The sequence below is a fragment of the Lynx rufus genome, unplaced genomic scaffold (genome assembly GCF_022079265.1).
Source record: "Lynx rufus isolate CCGP_SWC_20201006 ecotype Redwood Valley unplaced genomic scaffold, mLynRuf1.p SCAF_10, whole genome shotgun sequence".
NCBI lineage: Eukaryota > Metazoa > Chordata > Mammalia > Carnivora > Felidae > Lynx > Lynx rufus.
In genome coordinates, this window is record NW_025814824.1 from 35,332,417 (window position 1) to 35,357,790 (window position 25,374).

Sequence of the window (25,374 nt, forward strand, 5' to 3'; positions counted from 1 at the left end):
TGGGAGTAGAGGTCAGAAGTGAAGGAAATATCTGGAGTCTGTGATACAGATTTCATGGTCTGCAAAGTCTAAGTAGAAATACAGAAAGCATTAATACAGTTTCTATGCATTTCATAATGCAAGAGCCATTTTTCAAACTAATAATTACTTTATACCTGTGTAAAATTTAGCTTTCTAAAAATTAGGGTATTTTAGGGAAGATTATAAAATACTTTTATGTATTTTGGATATTAAGGCACATGATAGATATATATTAGATTCTACTAGATATAGATTATCTCATACATAAGAATACAAACTAAAATATCTGTATATTCTTATTTGTTTTTTGAAGTGGGTGCTATTTTTTTTCAATAATCTGTTAATCTGTTTTTTTTGCTGAAAGTATTTTCTTTACTATAAAATCTAAGCTATTTAGAACATTTATTATAAGTATGATAATAAAAGTAACATTTCATATTAGCAGATTTTATGTAATTTAGCTCTTTTCCCAGCAGGCCTTATATTGATTCTACTATGTTGTTTTCCTATATAAGAACTCACAACCTCAGCATGTTCCTCACACCTGAACAATATGTATGTACATATATACATATTGTTCTATGTCCCTAAAACCACCTTCTCTTTCATTTAAGATTTGTCCATCATTGGGTACTTGGATGGCTCAGTCAGTTAAGCATCTGACTCTTGATTTTGGCTCAAGTCATGATTCCAGGATTGTGGGATGGAGACCCGCATTGGACTCACACTAAGCATGGAGCCTGCTTGAGATTTTCCTTCTGCCCCTCCCCCGCTCATGCAGGTGGACACATGCAAGCACTCTTTCTCTCTCAAAAAATAAAAACAAGGGGCGCCTGGGTGGCTTAGTCGGTTAAGCATCCGACTTCGGCTCAGGTCACGATCTCGCAGTATGTGAGTTCGAGCCCCGCGTCGGGCTCTGTGCTGACTGCTCAGAGCCTGGAGCCTGTTTCCAATTCTGTGTCTCCCTCTCTCTCTGCCCTGCCCCGTTCATGCTCTGTCTCTCTGTCTCAAAAATAAATAAACGTTAAATTTTTTTTAAAATAAATAAAATAAAATAAAATAATAAAATAAAATAAAATAAAATAAAATAAAATAAAATAAATAAAAACAAAAAGAAGATTGGCCCATCATTTAGCATCTAGTTTACGTATTATGCATTCTAGAATGTGTCTAAGTTGATTTTTGTTCCTCGGATTACTTACAATGTTAACAATCTGTGCCATGTACTTTAGAACTGTATATATATTCTAGTTCTGGTAAGTTCAGGTTTATTCATTTCATTTTCTTGAAGTTCATCATATATTTAGGACAAATAATGTTCTATAACACTTACTACAGCATTGTATTTCTAGGAATAAATTAATAACATTAAAGTATTTTTTAATTTTAATAATATCCACACACAAATAATCAAGACATATAATCTGGTACCATAAATATGTCTTCCAGTGTTGTGACTAAAATTTTTGGTTTCTCAAGCAAATAGTCTAGATAAAATTCTTATCTTTCTTACAAATTTTAGGGGGTACTTTGGTAATGTTTACACACAAGGAAAAAGAGAACAAGAGAAATGGGTAGCAAGAGTGCTTGTAAAAATAACTAAGCCCTCAAAAGTTTAAAGGGAGAATAGGAGTGAAAACAAAAAAATGAAAGATGGGACTCTTAGAGGAGTCTTAGCTGTTATAAGTTTTCTTTGTTCTATTAACAAGGCCTTCTATGTGACTTCTGGGTTGATTTCTAGAGTTCTTAGGCATTTGTGACTATGCTCTCTTGGAATACATCTTTTATATGTCACTACAAATGCCCAGTATCATTATAAAGTACAGTAAGTCTTTCAGTATCTTCTGAGTTTAGTGCCTAAATAGAACATTAGCATAGGTGCTCAGCATGACTGGAAAATAATATTTTACATTTATATAGCGCAATGCAGTTCCTATTCCATAGTAAAGATATTTGCTATAGTTGTGTTTGTGGTGGAGGCTAAATACAGCTTATACTAGAAGATGGTTCTTTTATAAGACATGGACTATAGTCATGCTAATTCTTTTGTTTTCATAGTTTTCAACCTTAGTGTTCAGACTCAAAGGTATGTTTATAGAGTCTCAGAAAACTTAGAAATCAAAAGGGTCTAAGTTTTCACCTATTCTATTGTTTCATTGAACAGATGAGAAGCTGATATTTTCCTTAAGATCACAAAGTTAACTGCTAACATTATCATGATTAGAATCCAAGTCTCCTAATAAATCAAACTACTTATTTTCCTGATCATATTTTTGGCTTAGTCAAAACATTTTTAATTCTATTATTTTTGAAATGAGAATATTTTGAGACAGATATGAATGATCAAATTACTTTATATAATCTTAAATTATCTTCCTATTCAGTTGGGATTAAAAATTTAATCCTTATTTAATTACAATCCCTACTCCCAAAAGGATTCAAGATATTCTGCATAATGAAATATGATACATAATAAGCCTATTTCGTCATCATACTGCTTCTATAAATAAGGTTATATTAATAAAGAAGGAATCTCCAAGGATTTGAGATTGAAAATATTTTTTCTCCTAAATGTGACCAGGGTCTATTTCACAAGCCAATGAAAAATAAGCTTTCAGCTTACATGAAGAAGGAAGCTAATTGATACTCTCAACAAATATAATCTTTCAAAGTATAGGTAGAGAAAAGCATAGATATAGCCTTCAATTGTCAACCCAAAATGATTCTCTTCTCATAGGTTAAAAATTATTGGTCTGGCAGGTAAGTGGGTTTAAGACCAAGAGTTAACAATATCTTCCCCTCTTTGCTCCATATGAAAGCATGGGAACCAGTGAAAGAGATTTGGAATATGATAGAATCTGAGGAGATCCTGGCTTTTGGGGATCCTCTGACCACCTCCATTCCAACAAACCTGGTACCAGACACTCAATAGGAATGGTTTTCTTGCTCTACCAATATATCAACTAAACATATAAAGCCAAAATTGTTAAAAATGTGAGAAATTCGTCACTGCAGGAAACATGAGGACAATTAGCTATTACTCTGCAGATTGATAAAACTAGAGGAATCAAGCATTTGCCCTGCCTTTTTTGAACAAAATAAATTGGCTTCAAATCTTCATATTATCAAAGAGATGATGAGGAAAATGTCTTCCTCAAGGAAGAAGCCAGGCTAATAAATGCACAAGTAATGCTACATGCAGAAAATCACCATTCTGCAACCCTTAATGAAATAATGGAGCTAGACAATTACCATTAATTAATTCTAAAACCATTAGGTGAACAGTTAATGGAGATCATTATAAAGAATGGCTCAGATTGACACAATGTGAACACACAGATCAATCATAGTTTCTCTGAAAGTAGAACAACCAGATGTAGTGTGCCTCCTGGTATAATTCAATAGCAAGTACCTGAAGTATTCTTGGAAAAATAAGATGAGGACCTAAATCCAATCAAACCTCTAGTTATTATCAGTAAACAGAAAATGCAGGTGAGTTAGGAATGGTTTAAACATCATCAATAGAAAGTTTATAGGCAAAGGGATCATGGGACACTCTACAAACAAATGACAAAAATGAGTTTCAAGTAAACAAGATAAAAATTTAAATAGAAAGAGACTTATGCAATGTGTTAGACCTTGTTCGAAGGTGATTTGAAAACATAAAAAAAGAATAAAATTACCTTTCTTTAGACACTCAGAAAAGTGATTAGAACCTGGATATTAGACATTGGTAATAGCATTTTGATATGTGTTTATGTATGCGTATGTATATACACACATACATCCTATCTGTTAGGCATTTATATGGAGGATCTACAGATAAAACAAGAATTGTAAAAGGAGATGTGTAAGACTGACAAAATGTGGATAATCATTAAAGATGGGGGAATCAGTACATGGAGATTTATTATAGTATGTTCTCTGTTTCATGGTATATTTGAAAATTTCTAAATAGAAAAATTTTCATTCAAAGAACTTTTATATAAAAACAGTGACAGTGCAAACTTCAGTATGTCATCCTTCTTGAAAATCTGGGTAGATCTGCTAGAAAAAGGAGGAGGGAAACACAGTGAAATTGACTAGGGCAATTGACATGCTACATTTACTATACATATGGAAAAACTTACAATAAATTACTAAGTTTCCAATAATCTTTAATATTTTCAAAGAGTTCATATTTTACATTATTTAATCATAATGTACTTTGTTCAAAATTTAAAAAAAAACACAAATTACTAAATAATTACAGAAAATTGAATAGGAACTACATATTCAAGGACATTTCTATTTCACTGATATTAAATTTCTTGGATAGGAGGATGCTAATATGATTATGTATAACAAAGTCCTAGTTTTGAAAGATGCCTCCTAAAAAGTTGGGGATGAAGTGTATTTATCTCTGCAATTTAATTTGAAATAATTCAGCCAAACATTTCACACACACACACACACACACACACATGAACAAAAGGTAAGGAGAAACTCCATTTGTAAAATGTTAAAAGTTATTAAGTTTGTACTAAGGAAATACATGTGTTATAGTGTTCTTTCAACTTTTCTGCAGGTGTGAAACTTATTGTGGTAGATGGTTGAGGAGAAAATACAATTAAAATAAAAAGTTGAATAATCAAATTTTTACAAGTTTAAACATTAAATGCATTAATTTGATCTCATGGATCAAACAAAAAAATTCAAATATTAAATAACATTCATGAGTCCAGAGAATATTTCATACAAATATCTTCTTTAAATGGTCATTGAGGCAGGGATTGACTTGATCTTTAAGGTCTTGTTTTGTTTTTAACAACAGGAACACATGAGTATAAATATCCCAAAACAATCATCGTCATAATAAAAGCAGATGTTTAATGGCAATTAATTATTTCCAGGCAATGAACTACACATTCTACATGTATTATTTAATTTAATTCTCATGAGAAACTCATGAGAAAGTGCTATTACCTTCTGGTCTCCCAGGCTGGAAAGTGGTAGAGTCAGGTTTACCCCCCTTTCTTACTATACACAGTATAACTCCTCATCACTTTCATCTTATCCTGACCCATCAGAGTTGACAGTCCCCCTGCTTTTACAAATGAAAAGTCTACTTTAATATAATGATTTGAAGACTATAAAAATAAATTCAAAATAAGTAAAGACGTAAATTAAAGCTCTGAAACCATAGAAATCCTAGGAAAGCACAAAGGCAGTAATGTCTCTGATATTGGCCATAGCAAATTCTTTCTACATATAGCTCCTGAGGCAAGGGAAGCAAAACCAAAAATAAACTCTTGGGACTACATCAAAATAAAAAGCTTCTTCACAGAGAAGGAAACAACAAAACTAGAGGGCAACTGATGGAATGGGAGAAGATATTTGCAAATGTCATATCCAATAAATGGTTAGTATCCAAAATATATAAAGAACTGATAAAACTCTATACCCCAAAAAAACAAATCATCCAATTAAATGGTCAGAAGACATGAATAGACACTTTTCCAAAGAAGACATACAGATGGCCAACAGACATATAAAAAGATGTTCAACATCCCTTATCAGAGAAATGGAAATGAAAACTACAATGAGATATCACCTCACACCTGTCAGAATGGCTAAAAGCAACAACACAAGAAACAGTAGGTGTTGGCAACAATGCAAAGGGGAATGCAAACTGGTGCAGCCACTATGGAAAACAGTATGGAGGTTCTTCAAAAAAATTAAGCAAAGAAATACCCTATGACCCAGGAATTGCACTACTAGGTATTTACCCAAAGAATACAAAAATACTAATTTAAAGGTATACAAGCATCCTGATGTTTAGAGCAGCATAATCTATAATAGCTAAATCATGGCAACAGCCCAAACATCCATGGACTGATAAAGGGATAAAGAAAAGTTGGTGTGTGTGTGTGTGTGTGTGTGTGTGTGTGTGTGTGTATGCACACATACACACACAATGGAATACTATTCAGCCATAAAAAAAAATGAATCTTGCCATTTAATGGATGGAGCTAAAGTGTATTATGCTAAGCAAAATAAGTCTGAGAAAGACAGAAACCATATGATTTCACTCATATGTGGAATTTAAGAAACAAATGAGCAAATAGAGAAAGACAGAGAAACAGATTCTAACTATAGAGAACTAGTGACTACCAGAGGCAAAGTGGGTGGGGGAATAGGTTACATTGGTGATGGGAAATTAGGAGCATGCTGTTGTTGTGATGAGCACCATGTGTTGTAAGTAAGTGCTGAATCACTATATTGTACACCTGAAACTAATATTACGCTGTATGTTAACTGACTGGAATTTAAATAAAGCTTAAAAAAAAAAAAAGAATGTAGACTCTGAGGCAGTCATCCTGCAAATTAAATTCCTGTTCCAATACTTACTTGTTGTGTTACCTTGGTCAAGTAACTTGCCCTTACTGTTCCTCATTTTCCTCAACAATAAAATGTAGATGGTACTGCTTCACAAGTCAAGAAGATTACTTGAGATAAGTGCATTTAAAGAACATAGTACTTGGAGTGCTGGGGAGGTCAGTTAGTTAAGCATCTGACTCTGGATCTTGCTTAAGTCTTCATTTTGACCTCATAGGGTCATGAGTTCAAGCCCCATGTCAGGCTCTGTGCTGTCAGCACAGAGCCTGCTTGGGATTCTCTGTCTCCCTCTTTCTGCCCCTCGCCCACTTAAGCTTGCTCTCAAAATAAGCTTAAAAAAATAAAGTTAAAGATCATAATACAGAGCCTGTACATAGAAAGTGTAGTAGGTAATCCCCCCTTATCTGCAGAGAATACATTCCAAGACTCCCAGTGGATACCTGAAGCTGCAGGTAGTACCAAACCCTATTTATATTGTTTTTCCTACACATGCATACCTATGGTAGTTTAATTTATAAATTAGGCACAGTAAGAGATTAAGAACAATAAAATAGAACAATTATAACATACTGTAATAAAAGATATATGAATGTGGTCTCTTGTTCAAACTATCTTATTGTGCTGTACTTCTGCTGCTTCTAGTGATGACATGAGATGGTAAAATGCCTGCAGATGAGATGCAAGGAGGTGATTGACATACACATGGTGACACAGAGTTAGGCTATTACAGACTTCCTGAGGATTTGCCAGGAAGGAAAATCATCTGCTTATAGACTACAGTTAGCAGGGGGAAGTGAAACTAAGGATAAGAGGGGCCTACTGTACCCAGTAAATGTTAGATATCATTACAATGGAGGACATTCCTTACTGCAGCAGTATCATAAGATTTTGAGAAAAAGCAACAATGTTCCAAAATAAAAAGCTTGAAGCAAAAATAGGGGGCAGGCAGATACAGGAGTAGCAATATTTATCAATTGAGTAGAAGACAGTCTAAATTCAATTAGATCCCCAAGCAAAGTGCCTGCTTAGTATTAAGTAGAAGCTTATTAAATTCAGTTACTTGGCAAACGTTTAACAATTAACACCTAAGTGCTTTACCATAGAGATTTAGAACAATATTTTACTTATTTAAAAAATAGCAGAAAAACAGTGTTTAAACTGAAACTTGTGGTTACTAATTAAAAAAGAAAAAAAAATCATTCCATGAAGTGAGCACACTGCACCAGATCTCCTACCATAGCAAAGAAAATCAACAAAAGAAGTATTATCAAACAAAGGATCACCATGGATGTGTTGGAAGAATTCACCACTCTACTTAACATGGAAAGAGAAACTGTTCTAACTTATCAGGTAAAAGAAAAAGCATTAGTTCTCATTGGCACTTTCTGCCTTCTACAGTGGCAGCTTCAGCTTTTGGTGGCTTAGCTGCACCTCTCCTTCCTATTTTATCAAAAGAATAATTAAGAAATGAAATAATCCTTAAAGCATAAAGTATGGTCAATATATTTCCCATCCACTTACAAAAAAAGTAATTATCCAGAAAGTCATAAGCCCTAGCTAAAACCTGGATCTTACAATCTTTATTTTTTCCAAAAGGGAAGTTAATAAGAAGTAAAGTAACAAAGTCTCTCCGGGTAATTTACCACAGATTCTAAAGAGGAGAGCACAGAATTGAAGTTAACAGAAATAGTCTTCGCCTCCTGCATTCTACATCTGCATTAATGACATGCCTAGGGTTACCTAGGAACCTAAAATACAAAAGCAAATTAGAATATAGTTTTGCTGTAAAAAAAAAACAAAAACAAAACCAAAACATATCATGTAAATACCAAAGACTGGGTACAATCATTCTTAATTATTTTTAACTATAATATTCCCTCCGCAGCCTTGGGTTCATATTTCTGAGTACCCCCTTGATAAAATAATTTACGGAAGCAGAATTTATGAGCCTATGTGGAAAAAGAGTTATGAGAACAAAACCATATTTGACATAGTATTTTAATAGGTTTATTATTCACCAAAATAAAACAATAGCATGTATTGAAGAAATAACATATTATTCTACATAAAAGGAAGGATATGGGTGATACATAGACTTCTTAGAAAGATGACTTTTTTAATAGGAAAAGAAACCTCTTAAAGGACCCTGTCCTTAGGGAATACTTAGGGAGTGGACTGGATAAGCAAGCATAAAACAGAAGGAGAAATTACTGTGCATGATGAATGAATAAGAATCTACCAAGTGGGACTGTGGGCTGTGAGGGTGAAGAAGAGGCTACAGATGAGGGAGGCGACTGGAGACAATATGGAAGAGAGGATCAATCAAGCCTTTTATCTAGAAGGGGGAATGATGGGGGCCTTACTAGGGCAGCTGTTTATTATCCATTTTAAAGTCACTTATTCTGTAGCACGCCTGTGTGGCTCAGTCGGTTAAGCATCCGAGTTTGGCTCAGGTCATGATCTCACAGTTCATGAGTTCAAGGCCCTGCATCAGGCTCTGTGCTGACAGCTTGCAGCCTAGAGCCTGCTTTAGACTCTGTCTTCCTCACTCTCTGCCCCTCCCACACTCATGCTCTCTCTCTCTCTCTCAAATAAATAAATGTTAAAAGATTAAAAAAAAAAATCACTTACTCTTCAATTTTCGAATCCCAAGCCAAAACATCCAAATCTTCACTAAAGTTCTCTTAAAAGCAGCCAACCACCTTGCCTGAGGGGTGTATTATGAGATATAGATATTGGATAAATCTGAGAATAAAAAAACAATTGCAACAGATGAAATGTAAAAATTGGTAGAAACAGGAATCACTATCTGGAGTAAATGTGAGCATCTCCTTCACTTAATCCTCAGACATCGAAAGGAATGCTGGACTTAAGCTAAATTTATTTGAATTGACAAAGAAGGACAAAGAGCCTTGACATCACCCCATCTCCTCAAATTCTCCATTCTCTAATAAAGAATAAAATTCCAACCACATTTTGCTTTTAGTCAGTGTTCAAAAGTATCTTACACCACATACAAAAATCAACTAAATGGATCAAAGACTTGAACATAAGACATGAAACCATAAAAGTCCTAGAAGAAAACACTAGGGAAATCTCTTTGACAGGGTGTTGACAATGATGTTTTTGGAAGGACACCGAAACCAAAGGCCAAAAGCAAAACAACAAGTGGGACTATATCAATCTGAAAAGCTTCTACACAGCAAAGGAAACCACAAAATAAAAATGCAACCTATAGAATGGAATATAATATTTGCCAATCAGATATAGGATACATAGTTAATATCCAAAATATATAAAGAACTCAAAACTATATAGCAAATATAGATTTCTCCAACTAAAACAAAGGGCTGAGGAACTAAGAGCCATTTCTCCAAAGATGACATATAAATGGTCAACAGGTATATGAAAAGGTACTCAATATCAGTCATCAAGGGAATGCAAATTCAAATAATGAGATATCAGTTCACACATGTTAGAACATCTAGCATCAAAAAGACCATAGTAGCAAATGTTGGTGAGGACGTTGAGAAAGGGGAACCCTCTTGCATTGTTGACGGGAATGCAAACGGGTGTAGTTGTGGTGGAAAACAGTAGGGAGGCTCCTCAAAAAACTAAGAATAGAACTGCCACATTATCCAGCCACTCCACTTCTGGGTATAGAACCAAAGGAAATAATAAAAACAGGATATCAAGGAGGTATCTGCACTCCCATGTTCATTGCAGCATTATTCATAATAGCCAAGATCTAGAACTAAGTGCCTATCAATGGATAAACAAGATGTGGTGCACGTGCACACACACACACGTGCGCACTAGAATATTATTTAGCTGTAAGAATGAAATCTTGCCACTTGTGAAAACACAGATGGACCTTGAAGGCATTATACTAAGTGAAGCCAAAGAAAAACACATACTGCATGGTATCACTTACAAATGGAATCTTAAAAAAAAAAATGTCAAATTCTTAGAAACAGAAAAGTAGTTGCCAGGGGCTGGAGGTGAGGAAAATAGGGCAAGGTTGGCACGAGGGTACAGACTTTCAACTATAAAGTGAATATGATCTAAGGTTGTAACAGAAAAAAAAAATGGTGACTATAGTGCATAACATGGTGTTGTATAGCTGAAATTTGTACGAAAATTATGTTTTCTCCAAACAAAAACAAACAAGCAAATACAAAGATAAATATGTGAGGTGATGGATGTGTTAATTACATGGGGGCATCTTTTCACAATATATACATACATCAAATCCAATCTCTAGAATGTACACTTTTGGTATTTAACAATTTTACTTGTCAATGATACATCGATAAAGCTGGGGGAGAAAAAGGCAGTATGTCCACAGCCCTTCAGTCAAACACGGAGGGTTTTTTGTTTTTGTTTTTTAATTACTGAGAGCAAAATCAAATTTCCTTGAGTAAGAGAACTGATGCTTAAGTAACATACACTTCTGAAATTCTTTTAAATCTGTAAAGATATACAATATAAATCTTAACCTTAATACTTGTGTCCAACAAATGCATGATTAGTGAGAAATTATCCTGTGGTGTACTTCATAGCCTAGAAATCTAAAATATTTCTGGTATGGGGGTGCCTGGGTGGCCCAGTTGGTTAGGTGTCCAACTTCGGCTCAGGTCATGATCTTGTGGTCTGATCTGTGAGTTTGAGCCCACATCGGGCCTGTCTGACAGCTCAGAGCCTGGAGCCTGATTCAGATTCTGTGTCTCCCTCTCTCTATGCTCTTCCCCTGCTTACATTCTGTCTCTCTCAAAAATAAACATTAACAAAATTTATAAAGTATTTCAGGTATGAAATTTAATGATTCCAAGTTTTATAATATATAGATGACCTTAAACCTTGAGTTTCTGTGAAATCATTTGAATAAAGAACATGATCATTTATTTTCTGCTACAAAGGATTCTGAAAATCCTTACATAACTCAAGGGAACAAAATTGGTAAAGTATCAAACTATAAACCAATAAGGTTTTTTTGTTTTTTGTTTTTTTGTTTTTTTATTGCTGTAAAAGATGTTGCATTCTCTGGCCCTTTTTCCCCCCATATTCTCTAAGCTTCTGCCTCAAGCACTATTAACTTGGGTCCTAAATAATTTATTAAAATTCTATATATTTTGAGATCTCTTTATTTGGAAGAAAAATCAAGAGCCACTAATAAGGTAGAATATTAATATCTTAAATTGCTGAGAAAAAAATGAGTTTTTAAAAAGGCTAGATAATTTCAAAGTTGAATATTTGCTTATTAATAACCTAAGTAGGATACAACCCTAAGAGTATCTAATACTTTAAAGAGAGAGAGAGAGAGAGAGAAGTAGAGAAGGGGAGAGGGGCAGAGAGAGAGAATTCTAATCTAATCAGGTTCCACACTCAGAGTGGAGCCCAACACAGGGCTCAATCCCATCATCCTGGGATCATGACCTAAACTGAAATCAAGAGTCCAAACACTCAACTGACAAAGCCACCCAGGAACACCCTTATCACCTTCTTATTTTATTTGCACATGGCCTACACCCAGGACCATGAAATCAGGTAATCATCATTAGTATTAGTAAACACAATTTGAAATCTAATGGTCAGTAATAACATAGGTTCTAAGGATCCATGCTGTAGACAGCTGAGTTAGAGGCAGGGTTTTGTAATATTAGTCATTTATAAATTGAAAGTTTCCAAGTTTAAGAAAGAATAACAGGGGCGCCTGGGTGGCGCAGTCGGTTAAGCATCCGACTTCAGCCAGGTCACGATCTCGCGGTCCGTGAGTTCGAGCCCCGCGTCAGGCTCTGGGCTGATGGCTCAGAGCCTGGAGCCTGTTTCCGATTCTGTGTCTCCCTCTCTCTCTGCCCCTCCCCCGTTCATGCTCTGTCTCTCTCTGTCCCAAAAATAAAAATAAAAACGTTGGAAAAAAAAAAAAGATTAAAAAAAAAAAAGAATAACAATCCACAATATCAGCTAATTTTATGTCTTTTAGTCAAATGCAATAAATATTAATTGATAAAATTGGAATACCAATAAAATTTAAAAACACGCACACACACAAAATCCATGAACTGATGAATACAGGACCCAAGAGAATGGCTTTCTCTGGTGGAGGGAGACAGGGGGATGGACAAGGACAACAGATGATTAAATATAGGATAATCTGGAGATCCTGGCTTTGTTTTGCACAGTGAGTTTGCAGGCGCTCATTCTATTATTAAAAGGGAAAGAAGGAAGATTACCCATGTATAGACCAATAATGATTGTGTTTTGAACCAAGGATTATCATTAATATAATCCCGGGCACTTGAAGTTCAAAGGTGTGTGGAGGAACTTTTAGAATTCACCTTTGCTATAAACATTTAGGAAATATATTCTTACGTAATCAGTATTTTTGCTTTATTAAAATGAATGAATGTTTTTCTTTCTTTTTTTTTTTTTTAATTTTTTTTTCAACGTTTATTTATTTTTGGGACAGAGAGAGAGACAGAGCATGAACGGGGGAGGGCCAGAGAGAGAGGGAGACACAGAATGGGAAACAGGCTCCAGGCTCTGAGCCATCAGCCCAGAGCCCGACGCGGGGCTCGAACTCACGGACCGCGAGATCGTGACCTGGCTGAAGTGGGACGCTTAACCGACTGCGCCACCCAGGCGCCCCGAATGTTTTTCTTTCTAATGAAGAAACCTACTAAATGAAACAGAGTCACTGAAAAGGTCTTGAGAGAATACTTTGAAAATTTCTTTTTAAATAGGACTTTAGAAGCAAGCATACATTTAGAAATTTTGGCTAACATCTGTGAAATTGCACTTATATTTAAACAGAACTGTGAATGTCTCCCCAGGGCACCTACCATTCTATTTTAATTATGCCACTTAAAAAAAAAAACTGTTTTAACATCTAACAAAGCACACATGATGTGAAAACACTTGTTAAACCACCTCCACAGTTTTAACAATAAAACAAATATGAGATCATTGCATTTCTTAAGACTCATTAGATGAGAATTAGTGCATTGGCATGATTTTTGGAAAACATTTGCCCTTGATACTGTTTCATATATATTTGCTATTTGGAGGGCCCCTTTCAAATTTGCTTTACACAAATTCTATATTAAAATCACAAGATATCATAAAATAAAGCTGTGTTATAATGGTAGCACAAAATTACTCAAGTCAAGAAATTCCAAATAAATGACATGTTATCCGCTGAGAATAAAGTCATGTTTTTGTATCAAAAACTGTCAGCCTAAAAAACAAGTTATAGGTTTTTGTTCATTTGTTTCATATTAAAGACATTTAAATATGCTAACTTTAAGACACAAGAAAACATAGGTCACAAGTGTAAATAAGTTGAATTACTTACTTCTTGGGAATAATTCTCCCGTGGAGAAGCTTATGTTTAAAGTTATATTCCCAAGCCACTTGTTTAGGCTGTCTTCTACTTTCACAGATAGAACACTTTACAAAGTTCAAGCACAGTCCTAGATACCCAAAACATCAAATTACAGTCTGGAAACATTTTGACTTTCATTTGCAGTATATTATGGGAATTCTCAGGATATAGTGGTACACCTCAATAAGAACTTGGTTAACTAGTGAGTGATGAATCTCCTAAGTGACAGATAATTCAGGTAATTTTACATTTCTCTTGCAAAACAGACACAGATCCAAGGACAACTCTCTTGGGAAAGAGATATTAACTTTTTTTTTTTTAACGTTTATTTATTTTTGAGACAGAGAGAGACAGAGCATGAACGGGGGAGGGGCAGAGAGAGAGGGAAACACAGAATCGGAAGCAGGCTCCAGGCTCTGAGCCATCAGCCCACAGCCCAACGCGGGGCTCGAACTCATGGACCGCGAGATCGTGACCCGGGCTGAAGCCGGACACTTAACCGACTGAGCCACCCAGGCGCTCCAGATATTAACTTTTTAAAAACACTCTGCTCTTCCACAATCTTACCTCTGAGATAATATATTGTGAACACTCTATCAGGGTGGAGATATTTTCTTCCTTTGTATGAATTATTCAAAGTGAGAGTGAATGAAAATATTTTTGCCTGTAGGCTTATCGTAGAAGGTAAAGAGTAGAGTTACTGAATCTTCTTTTGGGTACCCTCTGGATCACCAAGACAGGAAAACAGACCTGGGCTTACAACAAAGCTTTTGAAGGGATGTGTGGTTGCCTTTTTTACCATTCCCATCCGATACTCTCCAGAATTCAAGCTTAACCTCATTGGTGGTTAGGGAAGTTAAGTGATCCTGTCAATTAAGGTAAAGATGGAAGTTCCCAATTCCTTTTTAGGATATCTAGATAAGAGCAATGGCTTTATGAGCAGGATTGTTTTGTGTTTTCCCATATGTACATCTTTGTAAAGTGTTTTTATATACTCTTTAAAATACCCGGGGAGAGCTCCTATGTTTAGTCACAGAATAGCATATATTATATGCCATGCACTATCGTATTTACTGAGAGTTTGAGTAAGAGAGCCAAGGGGCTTATATTCTAGAAGAGTCAGTGGACACAGGCCATTCAGGACATGCAGAGGTGGGCCATGGTTAGAAAAGTTTAGGAAGCACACTGGAAATGTGCTTTATTCAGAGTTGCAGGAAAGAGTCATCTAAGTGGAGACCTGAAGAATGAATAGGCATTATCCAAGTAATGGAGGAGGAGGTGGGAAGAAGTAGAACTACAGGCAAGTAATCTGCATATAAAAGAAACTGGGATGGTTTGAGATTGAAGGAAAGACCTAGATCTTTGAAACCAATGTCTAACAAGCTAAATCTTGGCTGCCTGTCTGGATGAATTACAGAACTTCTCTTGACTTATTTCCTCATTTTCAAATAGCACTGTTAGGAAAATGAAATGACGTTACATGTGATCTACCAAGGACAGCACAGGTTTCTCATAATTGTTAGATTTTTCCTGCTGTTACTTTTTCCAATCCACATCCCTGTATTTTCGTGGATTTTATCACATTTATTTATTATTAGCATTTGCACAACTCAAGAAAAAACAAGGAAAAGAAGAGGCATTTTATCTTTTTCTTTTTCTTCATCCTTCCCTCCATATTCAACCACAAGCTATTGACATTGGATTGGTAGACACCATGCCTAGCTGATGCCCCTTGTGTCTGCTCCACTCACCCCCATCACTCTGAACCCTATCATGTGCTCCAGATACATGGTAGGTGGTAAATAAATAAGTAGCTGTACTCTATCTTCCCTCAAATGGATTATTTTACCCACCCCAACATTTTCCATTTAGTATTTTCTAGACTCCTCTATAGTACTATGACACGATCAAACCTTTTTTTCTAAATGTATAATTTAGCCTTAGGCTCCATTCTACCCAGGAATAGACAGCAAATGATTGGAGAAATTGAGGTCAGCAGTGTTTTTCTTTTGTTTATATCAGTCACTCAACCTGGGCACTATTAACAATTATAACAGATAATTCTGTGTTATGAGGGGATTTCCTGGTTGTTTAGCAATGTCTGTGGCCTCTATCCACACGTCTGTATTACTTCATTCCTAGTTGTGACAAGGAAATGTCTCCAGATATAGCCGTGTGTGTGTGTGTGTGTGTGTGTGTGTGTGTGCGTGTGTGCGTGTCCTAGGAGGCAATTCCTTCATTTATTGAGAAACAAACCTATACTATAGACAGCATTCAACTCAAAATAACTTTTATCATGGAGGAAACAGACTTTTTTTAATTAACAAAGATTAGGTAAATTCTGAAGTTTGAAGAGAACAAAAATTAAACTTAAGGTATTTGATGCTACAACATTTTACCAACATAGCCAATTCCCTACTCACTTCTGTCAAAATAGGGACATACTGACTTAATTTGGTGGGTCGCCCAAGTGACAACTGTTAGGTTTTCTGATTTAGAGAACTGAAGTCTCAAGATCAAGAGATATCTCTGATATAAGATCACCTCAGGAGACAAGAAGTTGGAAGGGATAGAAAATTCTTTGCCTCTTGGTTTGTTATGATCAGGTTAATATTGAAGAATAGCTTGAGTTTCCAGCTCATCTTGCTTCAGACAGCCTGAAGATCAAGAATAATCACTGACAGCTGGGTCGATATTGACAAGAAAATTATATTGGAAGCTTGAAGCCGTCTATATATTTTATGCTTGAAGTCAGAAAATATTTAATTTCTTTCCTAGGATGCCTGAAAGATGACTTTCGGGCTAATTGCTAGCATTGAAGTGAAAATGTTGTGTGTTTCTCTGATGTTAATTGGTTTACTTTTCAGAATTTCAAAAATCAGATTTACCAATGAATATATTTACCACTAAATATAATTTTAAACAGTACTAAAATGGGTATTCAAATTGAAGTTAACATATATATGATTTCTGATATTTATCTGTTTCTTCTAATATGTCTTGCATCCTAGGTACACTTTACTTTTGCTTCAATGCCCTAGAGAAGGATTTAATTCATCTCTCTGAAATTCTGTGTCTGTGGGTTTGTGTGTGTGTGATAAGCAGTGTATTATATACAGTGGCACAATGGGTTTTACTACCATTTTGGGGGGGTCATTTGGAAAATATGATAAGCCTTTTTAGGCAAATGCTATTCATTGCTGAGACTGTTAAGGCCAGCCACACATGTATTTCTATTGATCTATTAATTGTACAGAGCTCCTCAGAATGATATTGCTTTAACCTTTTCTGTCCCTGCCTTTTTCCCTTTCTTTCTTTCTTTCTTTCTTTCTTTCTTTCTTTCTTTCTTCTGCTCCAAATGGATCTTCAGATTTCTGCATACTCTAAATACTTTAAATGAGCAATTCTCCCTTTCCACTGGTACCTTTGTTCAATCTTAAACTGTTTTCTACAGTCACATTTGGAGAGTGCACTGAAAGAATTTCTCTGGTTAAATTAAGATTCCTCAGCAAAATTCTCTTAGCCATTTTTAAAGGGTGCCTGAAAATCCTTGAGCAATGAAGTGAAACTTTATTCAACTATGTTTTCTTTTTTAATTCATTCTATATGGGAAAGAATTAAGTATTAAGTATTTTTAAATTGCCTGATATTTCAGAATTCAGACATTTAAAGAAAAATCAAACAAGAGCAATTACTTTGAGATAATCATCTTGTCAAATCACCAAAACAACCAGCACTTGATAGTCAGCTATTTGAACACTAGCCTCTACTATCAACCTGAGTCCCTAACTATTGATGTTTCTAGAATTACTATTGTGCCTATCTCCAATCAGGAGTAATTCCTTCTTCCCTAGTTCCCTGCTCTTGTAACAAGATTAAGAGCTTTGTTGGATTGGTTTTGAGTCCAAGCTCAAGGAGCCCACTTAGATTATTTCTCTGCCTCAGCATTGTCATCCTTTGTGAACAGAATATATCTAACTCAAGTGTTGTTGTGAAAATAGATGGTTATATTAAGAACCTTTGATGATACCTGAGACTTTCAGATCCATCATCAAGCTTTGGGACCATAGAAAATGGCTGGAGGGATTTTTACAACTGTATAGATGGGTTGTATTGAAGTTCCTCTGTCACTGTACCTCACTCTATAAAAATACAGAACCCTGCAACTGAACTCTCTGAGGGGCCCTGTAGCCTGTTTTAGCCAATGAAATGTTAGCAAAAGTAGAAACTTGAAATATGCTTGACTGACTGGGTTTTCATGCTCTTACACCTCTATCCACCATAGGAACATGTCTGGGCTAGCCTGCCAGAGAAATGGAAAATCACTAGAGCAGAGTCAAGTCACCTGGGACACCCCCTGGACTTGTAAGCCTCATCCAACAACCATCACCCCACAACCCACTCCACCACGGACTTCACAGTACCCTTTCAAGTCCTTTAACATGTGTAGAGTTGAAAGGATATAGACAAGCTACTATAAAGTAAAAAATGCCTAATAACTCTATATTTAACATCATACACATATTTAATATCCATTTGTATTACATATATATCCATATATGTTGGAAACTTCTTTAGAAACTGCTCCTTCAATTTGCCCCTCCACCACCTGCCTTTCTCCCCACTGCATTTCCTGTTTTGATCCAACCTGTCATTCTCTCAAGAGTCTAAAAAAGGCCTAAGTTGGGATGCTTTCCAGATGCTTAGTAAGCACTGACTGAACTGACCCTGAAGAAATTGCTTCAGAGGATTTCCCCCACCATTTTTTCCTGTATCTATTTGCTTTATTCACAGTTTATATTTGGCCACAGCTTGGTTAAAGCAGTGTTCCAAAGGGTAAAGTTGGTTTCCTCTGTTGAGAAATTAAAATTCCTAGGGTTGAGGAAGGAAAGTTCCAACACATATTTTCTCCTTCCTCAGAGGACTTTAATTCAGAAGTTCTGGGTATAGAATGGATATTTAACCTAAATTAAGTAACTTCTATGAAGAAGAAAATAGGGTTTTGTTGGTGGCATTTCAGGTTTTGAGCATCACTATTGAGCATCTTGTTGGAGATCTCTGTTTAAGTTGTGCATGGCATGCCTTTATGCTCCTATTGTCTAGCAGGGAGCTTTGCATCTGTGTGCACATGTCCCCCGCCCCCCACACCAGGAGTCAAAGCTGGTCTGTCATAGTGCTGACACTTTAACAGGTAGTTCACAGGAGAGATAGGTTTATTTTTCAAGCCTCCCTTTTTGCTGCAAAACACCTAAGCACAAATTCAATTATTTCCTATTTTCTGATAGACACATTTCCTTATTCTAAGAGAAAAGTTAGAAATTTTTGAAACATAAGCAAAACAGGCTTTAAAGAAAAAAAATCTAGAAAATTATATTCAAAAAATAGACAAAAGGATCTGAAGAGGAGGGTAAGAAAGAACAAGAAAGAAACAAGAAAAACCAGAAAGTATAGAAGATGTCTGGGGGTGCCTGGGTGGCTCAGTCGGTTAAGTGTCAGACTTCAGCTTGGGTCATGATCTCATGGCTCATGGGTTCTGTGCTGACAGCTGAGAGCCTGGAGCCTGCTTTGGATTCTGAGTCTCCCTCTCTCTCTGCCCCTACCCCACTCATGCTCTGTCTCTCTCTCTCTCTCAAAAATGAACATTAAGAAAAAAAATTTTAGGGGGGCCTAGATGCCTCAGTTGGTTAAGCGTCGGACTTCAGCTCAGGTCATGATCTCATTGTTCCTATGTTCAAGCTCCACGTGGGCTCTGTGCTGACAGCTCAGGGCCTGGAGCCTGCTTCTGATTCTGTGTCTCCCTCTGTCTCTGCCCCTCCCCTGTTTGCTCTCTCTCTCTCTCTCTTTCAAAAATAAATAAACATTAAAAAGAATTTAAAATGAGAAAAGAAAAAAATTAAATCATAGGATACTAAATGTAGATCAAGGTTTCAGATACTTTCCGGTTTTTACTCTCAATGCTCAAATTCCTGAATTGTAAAACAAGGACTCAGACCAGTCTTTCAGGCAGCAAAATGTTCTCTAAGTAAGAAAGGGCCAAGGTGAGATATACCTTTGTTAACCCCTAGTAAAAAATCTAATGTGGCTGTTAGAAAATGGAGGAAGAAGAGTATTCTCCAGACTGAGAAGCACTTTGAGAACGGGGCGGGGGCGGGGGGGGGGGGAAGGCAAGCTACTTCATACCTTTTACAGAATAACTTAATGCATGGGGTTCAAGGGAGAAAGAACCACAGAAATATACCAAACAGTTCACAACTACTCTCCACAAAGTCTGATCCTTGACCCAGAGCTTTTATAGAGTAAGGAGCTCATTAAGGTGAGTTTGAAGGGTAGTTAACTAAAGTGAAGACTGCTGTGCACCAATCAGCTCTACTAGTTATCTAAAGTAGTACCACCCTCTCACCAGTCCAGTCTCCTAGTTATCTAAAGTGGTGCCACCTGTGTGATAGCCCTATCAGCTAGTTATCTAAAGCACCTTCCGAGCACCAGTTCAGGGAAGATGAGAATAAACCTTCCCAAATTCTGGTTGGGGCATACTTGAACCTCCATGGGGCTGGAACAGGTAGCCTCAAGGGAGGTCATTGGGTGGCATGAACAAGATGGAGTTGGTGTTGTTTTAGTACTTCTACAGTAGTGTCTAATGAAACATTTCATACAGACAAAAAACTGAAGACTTTTTTTCCCCACAAATTTGTTACATTTTTTAAAATTAATGTTTATTTTTGAGAGAGAGAGAGAGAGAGAGAGAGAGAGAGAGAGAGAGAGCCAATGGGGGAGGGGCAGAGAGAGAGGGAGGGAGAGAGGGAGACACAGAATCCAAAGCAGGCTCTAGGCTCCGAGCTGTAAGCACACAGCCCGATGCGGGGTTTGAACTCACAAATTGTGGGATCATGACCTGAGCTGAAGTCAGAGGCTTAACTGATTGAGCCACCCAGGCACCCCAAATTTGTTACATTTTTAGAAAAATTTGCCATATTACTTAAACAACAACAAAAACAAATTTTACACTTTTAGAGAAGTTTCAGGATGACAGCAGAAGTGAGGAGAAGGCACAGCAATGTCTCATATACCCTCTGCCTCTACACATGCACTGCTGCCCCCATTATCAACCTCCCCCCACCAAGGTAGTACGTTCGTTCCAATTGACGGAACTCTGTCATAATCACCCAAAGTCCAATCTCAGAGAATTTTAAAGCACTTGCTACAGATCCCCTCCATCACATACTATAGCTTCTCAGGGGAGCCTTACCTCAGCAGCCTCATAGGAGGCTTGTGGATGTGTGACCTACATGACAAAAGGGATTTCCTAGATTTGATTAACTTATACATCTTGAGATGGGGAGATCATCCTGTATTATTTGGGTGAGCCCAAGGATATCATAAGAATTCTTATAAGGGAAAGAGAAAGCAGGGCAGTTAGAGACAGATAGAAAAGGAAGCAAAGGTTGCCTTGTTCTGGGGCCACAAGGAAAAGACCATAAGCAGCCTCTACAAAAGGCAAAGCAGGGAATGATGCCCTAGAGACTCCAGAAGGAACATAACTCTGCCAACCCATTTTATATTTCTGACCCTCACAATTATGTATTTGTATATTTTTTGAGCCACTAAGTTTTTGGCTCATTTGTTTTAGCTGCAACAGGATACAACTGTGCTGCCCAAGATAGAGAAAGGCCTACCTCAAAGATATTTATGGATGTGAATTTTGCCTAACATAGTGGATTACAACTGATACATTATACAAACTCTCATGTTGAGAAGAATGATTTCAAGTTGAAATTAAAAGGACACATTACAACTTGACCAGAGGCCTCTGAACTTCTAAACTACTGTACATAGGAAACAGGCTGAGAAATTTCCTCACTTATATACACCAGTGACTTATTATACAAAAATAATGATGCCAAAGGGATATATCCAAGAGATGGCAGAGGACAACTCTAGAGACCGAGATGAGCCATAATCAAGGAATTGACAACACGTGTCCAGCTGGATGTCGGAAATGCTATATAGCAATGACTGCTGTGGGTATCCACTTTTCTCTGAATCAGAATATCTGTACAGATCTCCTTAGGTCTCTTTAATTCACAGGGGTTCCAAGGAGCTTTCTCAGGAACTGCATGCGAAGAGCACTATCAAACATGCACATGGTTTGAATAAAAGAGCTCAGACCTTGAATCTGAGACTGTTGCCATAAAAAAGTGGGGAGGGGGAGAATAGTCCTGGAGAAGGCTTCCATAACAAACTATTACAAATTGGGTAGCCTAAACAACAGAAATACATTGTCTCACAATTCTGAAGTCTAGAAATCCGAAATCAAGGTATTCTAAAGACTGGTTCCTTCTGAGGGCTGTGAGGGAAGGATCTACTCCAGGCCTCTCCTGGCTGACAGATGGTCATTTTTTGTCTCTCACATCTTCCTTCTATGTGTGTCTCTATGTCTAAAGCCTCCTTTTTTATAAGAACACTCATAGTATTGGATGAAGGGCCACTGCTAGTGACCTCATTTTAATTTGATTACTTCTATAAAGCCTGTTTCCAAAGGTCACATTGTGAGCTAGCAGAAAGTCGGACTTCAACTTATGAATTTTGAAATGACACAATTCAACTCACAAAATAAACACATAGGTTTTTAACGAAGAGGTAACCCCTAAATGGGACACGAGGAGTAAAGAAGCAGATTCCTCACACATATTTGGGTGAAGAACATTGGAAGCCTGAGAACTCCATGTGCCAAGGCTCTGAGTTGGTGATTTATCAGAATTCAGGTGTATGTGTGTGCTAGTGATTGATTTAAGGCCCCCAGCCCCAAATGCACATTACATTGTCCATTCTGTGATAGAGCTGGACTCTAAAGATTTCTCCTTTGCCAACTGGCCTGATGCTAATTTTGCTTTGTCAGTAGAGGGTGCTGGAGGCACATGGCAGGAGTTAAGGCTTTTCTTCCTGGTTCCAGGGTATGCTTCTTAACAAATCCCTGCATTATAGAAGGTCTCTCTCTGCAGGGCCAGGTCCTTGAAGTGTGAGCGGCTTCTGCAGTGGCAGTAGCCAGAAACACATGGCACACCCTACCCCCATAGGTAGTTTCTAAGGAAACCCAGAGAATGCATTACCAGCAACTCTGGCTAGCATGGCAATGTAATAAACTCCATCCAGTGAACTATGACCACACCCTCACAATGAGGCCTGGATCTTAACCCCAAAGATGTTCTTCTTTTAAACTGGTTCCTTTCTTAGGTGTCCTGTGTTAGCTCTAAGTGTTGTGACTATGCCTTATATATCCCTAAATTCTTTATACATTTGATAACTCCTTATTAGGCAATCACAATTACTACAATACCCTGTTAAAATTAAGAATTCTTTATATTAAATTGTTCCTAATCTAATGACAGTGTGATTTCTGTCTCCTCATAGGGCCCTGACTTAGGTATTATGCCAGAACTTATTCAAATATCATCAGGCAGATTGGAAGGCAGAGTGTGGGCTCTATAATGGGACTCAAGGAATGACTCTCAGTACGATGCTGTAAACTAGCCCACAGGATCTACTATCTCTGCCAAAAATGAGAGAAATCAGGAAGCAATTGATGCATTTTCCAGGAAAACTTCTGTTTAGCTTCAATCCAAGGAAGGGGAGGCAGGTGATGACTTCAAAAACATACTGTGCCTTCTAGGTTGCCATATAAAGCCCCATACTCTTCAAGCACTGCTGGTTCTCTTCTCTCTTGTTCTATTTAATATAAAATTTCCACTTTACATGAAAACATCAGAGTAGCTGAATCTAAATTACACTGGAATGGGGAGGAGGGAGCACCATTATCTATAGTCCAGAAAGTAAAAAGTAGAAAGAAAAAAAAAAAAATAAATGGAAAAGCCAATTGATTTTGTCTCTTCCCAAAAACCTCCATGGAAGCCAAAGACTTTACTTTTATCTAATCAACAAGAGCTGGGTCATATGGCCATGTCTTGCTCAACTATTGAAAAGTGGCTAGGAAAAAGGGAAATGTGGAAGGGAGTGGAGTGAATCAACCAACAGTATATGCCCACTTATGTGTATAAGTCCTGCTCTCTTCTCCAAAACAACCCTAATTGACCTTTCCCAGTGGTGTGGAGATACGAATGACAGGAGGTTTGTATAAAATGGGTCATAAACTTTCTATAATGTTGGACTTTTGAATCTTTAAAAATTAATGAACAACAGAGAAACAATATTTATATTTAAAGTAATAAATGACATCAGGAAAACATTTAACTTTTTAAGCACAGGCTTATTATTCGGTAAAGATTGCGAGCAGTTTGTCATTCAGCACATAGAGAAAGCCATTACTAACACACAGGCTACAGTTTCTTCTTCCATATAAGAGCTATATATTTGTTCTACATGTTTTCACTGATTTGAACATATATATATATATATATATATATATATATATATATATATGAACTTATTTTCTTGACAACACATTCAAATTTACCTATTTTTAAAGGCTGATATAAATCTATTCTGTTTAACCAATTAGATATTGATGGTAATTTAGAGAAAGATGATTTCCTTTTGAGACTCTTAAACACAGATTGCTGTCAAATACATGATACTTAATATTTGTAATTCAAGAAAAGAAATACAATTTTTCAAAAAACATGACTGCATTGTATGCATGCTGGCACACAAAACTCACACAAAAGGCTAAATATGAACCACGTATAAATATAGTTAAGTGTCAAAACATTTAAATTCTCATCAATGTATGTATATATTGTATATATAGAGAGAGCAATTTATGCTCTTTTTTTACCAGATAGGATTTAGCAAGCTTGTAAATTTAGTTTAAAAATTAAAACATTTACCTCATAGTTTTGTTACCACTATCTTCTAAAGTTGAGCATAGAAAACAGAAATGATGTCTCCACTCAGATGAATAGGTTGGGAAGGGACTAAACTTAAATTTACTTCCAATTGCTTCTATTGATACATTTATTCACCTAATGAGCATTTACTGAGTGACTACCATGCACCAGGCCCAATAATTAATAAGTACATAAGTAAATATATCTTAGGTCACATAATAAGCTGTATGAAGAAAAATAAGTCAGCAAAAGGGACACAGAGAAAGGGAGAGGAGAGGAATAGATATTTAAATAGTCCTGGAGTCTATTCAGTCAGCCTCACTGAAATGACCTCTGACCTAACAGAGGTGAAGGAACAGACCATGCTGGCATTTGAAGAAGAACAATCTATGCCTAGTGGGGATAGGACATTGAGGCCCAGAAAAAGTAAAAACCGTGTGTGTGTGTGTGTATGTGTGTGTGTGTACTTGCTCTGCTCAGGAAGAACAAGCAGGTCTGGAGCACCGGGAACCTGATGGTGAGTAGATATACAGGAAGTCAAAATTGTAGGTGGAAGTCAAAGCATCCAGAACATTGTGGGCACTTGTTATGATGTTTGGCTTTTACTCTGAGTGGCATGGGAAAACCGAAGCATTCTGAGCAGGGCTATGATGACTCCACTCTCTGCTGGTCAAACAGAGACTTTGGTGGGGAGTAGGAGTAGCAAAAGCCAGTGATGAGGTACATTAGTTAGGAAGCCGTTATAATAGC